This window comes from Silurus aristotelis, assembly GCF_946808225.1.
Source record: "Silurus aristotelis genome assembly, chromosome: 14".
In the NCBI taxonomy this organism is placed as follows: domain Eukaryota; kingdom Metazoa; phylum Chordata; class Actinopteri; order Siluriformes; family Siluridae; genus Silurus; species Silurus aristotelis.
In genome coordinates this window covers 4,769,600-4,777,178 of record NC_139587.1, presented here as the reverse complement: position 1 = coordinate 4,777,178, position 7,579 = coordinate 4,769,600, and the positions used below count along the sequence as shown (strand labels likewise).

The 7,579-nt window shown below is 39.8% G+C and overlaps 1 protein-coding gene across 1 annotated transcript in view; it reads right to left on the bottom strand.

Moving 5' to 3' along the window:
* pmf1 (polyamine modulated factor 1) overlaps positions 1-7,579 on the bottom strand; it is a 122,914-nt gene that overhangs the window by 18,888 nt on the left and 96,447 nt on the right. The window lies entirely within an intron of this gene.

Sequence of the window (7,579 nt, the reverse complement as noted above, 5' to 3'; positions counted from 1 at the left end):
GGTTTTGTTATGCTGGAACAGGTTTGGTAATAATAATAATGGTCTGGTGTCCTAATACTTTTTTCTATATAGTGTGTGTATATATACAAAAATGTATTCATTTATTTCTCAGTAATCTTCACTCAGTAGCCCGTACTTAAAAACAGAATTCTAGACATAAAGAAATAAAGAAAACACGGCTGCAAGTCTTTTTGGGGTGTGATGCAATGAATTTTGCACACCTGGACTTTGTTTTTTGCCATTCTTCGTGGCAAACCTTCTCAAGATCAGCCAAGTTGAATGAATGGGTACAGCCCACAGGTTTCTCTAGACCTGTTCAATATATAATAGGGTTTATGTCACGCCTCTGGCTATGCGTAAAATTCAATTTAAACGATTATAATATCATGCTGCAACATAACAGTGTACATAACTGAATTCTTTTCATACATACAGTGAGGAAAATAAGTATTTGAACACCCTGCTATTTTGCAAGTTCTCCCACTTAGAAATCATGGAGGGGTCTGAAATTGTCATCGTAGGTGCATGTCCACTGTGAGAGACATAATCAAAAAAAAAAAAAACAGAAATCACAATGTATGATTTTTTAACTATTTATTTGTATGATACAGCTGCAAATAAGTATTTGAACACCTGAGAAAGTCAATGTTAATATTTGGTACAGGAGCCTTTGTTTGCAATTACAGAGGTCAAACGTTTCCTGTAGTTTTTCACCAGGTTTGCACACACTGCAGGAGGGATTTTGGCCCACTCCTCCACACAGATCTTCCCTAGATCAGTCAGGTTTCTGGCCTGTCGCTGAGAAACACGGAGTTTGAGCTCCCTCCAAAGATTCTCTATTGGGTTTAGGTCTGGAGACTGGCTAGGCCACGCCAGAACCTTGATATGCTTCTTACAGAGCCACTCCTTGGTTATCCTCGCTGTGTGCTTTGGGTCATTGTCATGTTGGAAGACCCAGCCTCGACCCATCTTCAATGCTCTAACTGAGAGAAGGAGGTTGTTCCCCAAAATCTCGCAATACATGGCCCCGGTCATCCTCTCCTTAATACAGTGCAGTCGCCCTGTCCCATGTGCAGAAAAACACCCCCAAAGCATGATGCTACCACCCCCATGCTTCACAGTAGGGATTGTGTTCTTGGGATGGTACTCATCATTCTTCTTCCTCCAAACACGTTTAGTGGAATTATGACCCAAAAGTTCTATTTTGGTCTCATCTGACCACATGACTTTCTCCCATGACTCCTCTGGATCATCCAAATGGTCATTGGCAAACTTAAGACGTGCCTGGACATGTGCTGGTTTAAGCAGGGAAACCTTCCGTGCCATGCATGATTTTAAACCATGACGTCTTAGTGTATTACCAACAGTAACCTTGGAAACGGTGGTCCCAGCTCTTTTCAGGTCATTGACCAGCTTCTCCCGTGTAGTTCTGGGCTGATTTCTCACCTTCCTTAGGATCATTGAGACCCCACGAGGTGAGATCTTGCATGGAGCCCCAGTCCGAGGGATATTGACAGTCATGTTTAGCTTCTTCCATTTTCTAATGATTGCTCAACAGTGGACCTTTTATCACCAAGCTGCTTGGCAATTTTCCCGTAGCCCTTTCCAGCCTTGTGGAGGTGTACAATTTTGTCTCTAGTGTCTTTGGACAGCTCTTTGGTCTTGACCATGTTAGTAGTTGGATTCTTACTGATTGTATGGGGTGGACAGGTGTCTTTATGCAGCTAACGACCTCAAACAGGTGCATCTAATTTAGGATAATAAATTAGTGGAGGTGGACATTTTAAAGGCAGACTAACAGGTCTTTGAGGGTCAGAATTCTAGCTGATAGACAGGTGTTCAAATACTTATTTGCAGCTGTATCATACAAATAAATAGTTTAAAAATCATATATTGTGATTTCTGGATTTTTTTTTTTCGATTATGTCTCTCACAGTGGACATGCACCTACAATGACAATTTCAGACCCCTCCATGATTTCTAAGTGGGAGAACTTGCAAAAAAGCAGGGTGTTCAAATACTTATTTTGCTCACTGTATACCAGGCAAAACATTATGACCACCTGCCTAATTTTTAGTATGTCCCCCTTTTGCTTGCAAAACAGTCACGATGCACATGTGGTCCGTGTGCATCATTGAGCCTCAGCCGCTCGTGACCGTGTCACCGGTTCACCACTGTTCCTTCCATTGAGCACTTTTGATACACACTGACCACTGCAGACCAGGAACATCCCAAAAGAGCTGCAGTTTTGGAGATGCTCTGACCCAGTCATCTAGACGTCTCAATTTGGACCTTGTCAAACTCACTCAAATCCTTACGTTTGCATATTTTTTCTGCTTCTAACACATCAAATTTAAAGAAAAATGTGCACTTGCTGCCTTATAATATTCACCCACTAACAGGTGCTATAATGAAGAGAAAATCAGTGTTATTCATTACACCGCTCATAATGTTATGTCTGACCGGTGTGTGTGTGTGTGTGTGTGTGTGTGTGTGTTTGTGTGTATATATATATATATATATATATATATATATATATATATATATATATATATATATATATATATATATATATATATATATAATGGTTTAGGTCATCATTTATCGTCAGCAAGTGCTCTATCCTGGTCAGACTTGCGGTGGATCTGGAAAATACACCACACACACACACACACACACACACACACACACACTCACACACGCACAAACATAGTACAATTGACCTATCGGTAGATTTTTTATTTGGTCCCAAAACCTGTTTTGTTTTTTTTTTGCTAGAAAGTGTACTTTTCTCTACATTAATACTTAACGCCCTATAGAACACATTCTACCCAACTGGGACACATGTAATGTACAAACCATGTACTTATTGAGGAGGGGGGGAACCCACTCCACTTATACTAAAGTGGGCCCATTATGTTTGTGGTTGTTTATTGAGACAATTACATGTAAAAAAAAAAAATAAAATGCTTTCAAGTTATTGGGGAAAGGGATGGTGTTTCTGAAAGAACCTAGCTTCCTGTAAATTATAGAGCCCAGCTGGTGCCATATGCACATTAGTGACGGTAACACTGTAGTCTTGTTGCCCAAGTCAATGACATTCATCAACGTTCCATGAGACAAATGGACGTATAGACGGAGGGAGAAACATTAACATGCACTTGTTCTGTTAATGGCATTATTTCTGAAATCCCACACCGTGAGAGCTGAGAACAGGCAAAGAGGTGGAACACTCCCTCGACGTCCTCCAATTAGATCAGTTCGGTGGAAAGCAAAAGGAAATGGCTCCATTTGTCTATTTCCATCATTTTATGGAAAAAAAAAACCACACTCCCTTTTACTATCCCATTTCCCTGCGATATATTAAAGACCGCAGCAGCTAATTCAGCCAGAGTATAGATTATAAACCACACACTCAGTCTAGGTGGTGAGAAGCTTATTTTGGTAAACTGGACATGCTTTTATCTTTTATCAAGTTACTCTCTCTCTCTTTTGGTCCCTCTATCTCTCTCCTACACACAAGACAAAAATATTTATCATTTTTTACACCTCAAAACTTTGTTTATAAAACTATTATTAATAAAACTATTATTTAAACACATAATAATATTCATACTATTTATTAAAACCTGTGAGCTTTTTATTCCTTCATCTTTTCTATCAGCACAAGCACATTACGTCCAATGTATTTAATTATTTCTACATTATTCGCCAAGACGATCTGTTGAAATTTTGAATTAACCCAAGAGATATTCACAAGACCAATAAAACCTTCTGTTAAGCTCTAAGTACATGATAAAACAGAAATACTTATATTACCTGTCGTACTAAATCCGGCCTGACATTTTGATCCCATGAATTTGTTTATCCCTTACCTTTAAGCGCTCTTACATTCCAGTATACTGTACACTCACAGATTGTTCCAGAGTTTAATATCTGATATAGTAGGAAGGATATTTTGTGTCTCGTCACTAACGATTGGACAATAATTTTTTCCCATTTCCTTTCAAAAGCTGAGCTGAAACACTTTTCTGATCTCTCAACACTTTCACCCTCGTTGTTCTCTTTGTTATGGCTTCTTTTTCCCGCTAAGAAATTATCTTTTGTTTGCTTCTATTGGCACTTGCTCCCTGATTTTAACTTGTTTTTTCCTTTAGTGTATTATTCATATTATGTATTATTCAACCTATATTTCAGATAATATAAAACAGTAAACATAACTTTATTAAATGTTTACTGTTGGGTGTAAATATTAAACTGACTTCGGTCTGAATCTGGATTCTTTTTCTTTTTAAAAGACAAGGCGATGTGCTTATGACTAGTCTAGAAATGTCTAGAGTGGGAAGATCGGATAAGTGAATTGGGTTTTTGAACCTCGTTCATCAAAATGAGCGAATGTTTATTTTAGTAATTTAGTTAAACTCTTAATTAAACACTTCTATTAATAACTCTCACACCAACTCTCTAACACAATTTTGGCTTAATGTTATTTTTTAAATTACAAATATAGGTTTATGGATGGAGAGACTGAAACATTTTTGAATAAGAGCATCTGCTTTGTGCTGTGCATGTGTATATATATATATATATATATATATATATATATATATATATATATATATATATATATATACAGTGAGGAAAATAAGTATTTGAACACCCTGCTATTTTGCAATTCTCCCACTTAGAAATCATGAAGGGGTCTGAAATAGTCATCGTAGGTGCATGTCCACTGTGAGAGACATAATCTAAAAAAAAAAATCCAGAAATCACAATATATGATTTTTAAACTATTTATTTGTATGATACAGCTGCAAATAAGTATTTGAACACCTGTCTATCAGCTAGAATTCTGACCCACAAAGACCTGTTAGTCTGCCTTTAAAATGTCCACCTCCACTACATTTATTATCCTAAATTAGATGCACCTGTTTGAGGTCGTTAGCTGCATAAAGACACCTGTCCACCCCATACAATCAGTAAGAATCCAACTACTAACATGGTCAAGACCAAAGAGCTGTCCAAAGACACTAGAGACAAAATTGTACCTCCACAAGGCTGGAAAGGGCTACGGGGAAATTGCCAAGCAGCTTGGTGAAAAAAGGTCCACTGTTGGAGCAATCATTAGAAAATGGAAGAAGCTAAACATGACTGTCAATCTCCCTCGGACTAGGGCTCCATGCAAGATCTCACCTCGTGGGGTCTCAATGATCCTAAGTAAGGTGAGAAATCAGCCCAGAACTACACGGGAGGAGCTGGTCAATGACCTGAAAAGAGCTGGGACCACCGTTTCCAAGGTTACTGTTGGTAATACACTAAGACGTCATGGTTTGAAATCATGCATGGCACGGAAGGTTTCCCTGCTTAAACCAGCACATGTCCAGGCACGTCTTAGGTTTGCCAATGACCATTTGGATGATCCAGAGGAGTCATGGGAGAAAGTCATGTGGTCAGATGAGACCAAAATAGAACTTTTGGGTCATAATTCCACAAAACGTGTTTGGAGGAAAAAGAATGATGAGTACCATCCCAAGAACACCATCCCTACTGTGAAGCATGGGGGTGGTAGCATCATGCTTTGGGGGTGTTTTTCTGCACATGGGACAGGGCGACTGCACTGTATTAAGGAGAGGATGACCTGGGCCATGTATTGCGAGATTTTGGGGAAAAACCTCCTTCCCTCAGTTAGAGCATTGAAGATGGGTCGAGGCTGGGTCTTCCAACATGACAATAACCCGAAGCACACAGCCAGGATAACCAAGGAGTGGCTCTGTAAGAAGCATATCAAGGTTCTGGCGTGGCCTAGCCAGTCTCCAGACCTAAACCCAATAGAGAATCTTTGGAGGGAGCTCAAACTCCGTGTTTCTCAGCGACAGGCCAGAAACCTGACTGATCTAGAGAAGATCTGTGTGGAGGAATGGGCCAAAATCCCTCCTGCAGTGTGTGCAAACCTGGTGAAAAACTACAGGAAACGTTTGACCTCTGTAATTGCAAACAAAGGCTACTGTACCAAATATTAACATTGACTTTCTCAGGTGTTCAAATACTTATTTGCAGCTGCATCATACAAATAAATAGTTAAAAAATCATACATTGTGATTTCTGTTTTTTTTTTTTTGATTATGTCTCTCACAGTGGACATGCACCTACGATGACAATTTCAGACCCCTCCATGATTTCTAAGTGGGAGAACTTGCAAAATAGCAGGGTGTTCAAATACTTATTTTCCTCACTGTATATATATATATATATATATATATATATATATATATATATATATATATATATATATATATATATATATAAATTCCTGAATAAATATGGCTCATCATAAAGAATTTTCATCTGATCGGAAATTCTTTTTTCTGTATATTCAGCATCATCACAAACCTAGCCATCAGGGTTTCAAAAGCCAATGCACTCTTAGTACCGGGTCCAAACCCGGATAAATGAGGAGGGTTGCGTTGGGAAGGGAATCCAGCACAAAACCTTTTTTCCTCCTCCCTGTTGGCTCCATCCTCAGCATGCTCCTACTGACGCGCTGGAGAAAAGAGGAATAAAAGTCAGTAGGACTAAGACGGATTACATGTGTGTGAATGAGAGGAGAGGGAGGGCAGTGGAGCGGTGCAGTTGCAGGGAAAAGAGGTGGAGAAGGTGAAGGAGTTCAGGTACCTGGGGTCAACAGTGCAAAGTAATAGAGAGTGTGTTAAAGAAGTGAAGAAAAGAGTGCAGGCAGGGTGGAGTGGGTGGAGAAGAGTGATAGCAGAAGTGATTTGTGATAGAAGAGTATCTGTGAGAGTGAAAGGGAAAGTTTATAGGACTGTAGTGAGACCTGAGATGTTGTACGGTTTAGAGACAGTGGCATTGAGTAAAAGACAGGAGGTGAAGCTGGAGGTAGCAGAGCTGAAGATGCTGAGAGTTTTATTGGGAGTGATGACGATGGACAGGATTAGAAATTAGTTTATCAGAGAGACCACGCATGAGAGAGAGGTGTGATTGAGATGGTTTGGACATGGGGGTATATTGGGGTATATCGTTAGAAGAATGCTGAGGGTAGAGCCAACAGGAAGGAGTAAAAGAGGAAGACCGGGGGAGGTTTATGGATGTAGTGAGGGAAGACATGCAGGGGGACGGGGGGGGGGGGGGGATTGTATGGAGACGAATGATCTGCTGTGGCGACCTAACGGGAGCAGCCAAAAGAAGAACAGCAAGATTCAGCATCATCAGAGCATCATGGAACACCTGATCAGGGTCTCACTCAAACCGAAACAGCAGACCTGCTAGTTCCTTCCTTACGTGCAAGTGTTTAACTTGAGAAGGAGGCTGTCAGGTCTGCGATTTTATCGTCGATGTGTTGTCAATTTCATTGCCAGCCAACTTAAGGGAAAGAGACGTCTGCATGAGGCATGAAAGATGCAGTTTGATTGGTTTGCGGCGCAGTGCTATTTCAGTTTAATCGAGTCCCTGATCAAAGTAAAATCGAATGAAATCCTCCATAATGCTGCTGCCTCTAGAACATGCTCTTATGCTGAATACACAGAAAAATTAAGTACCTATGACAAGAAAACAATGTTTTTCA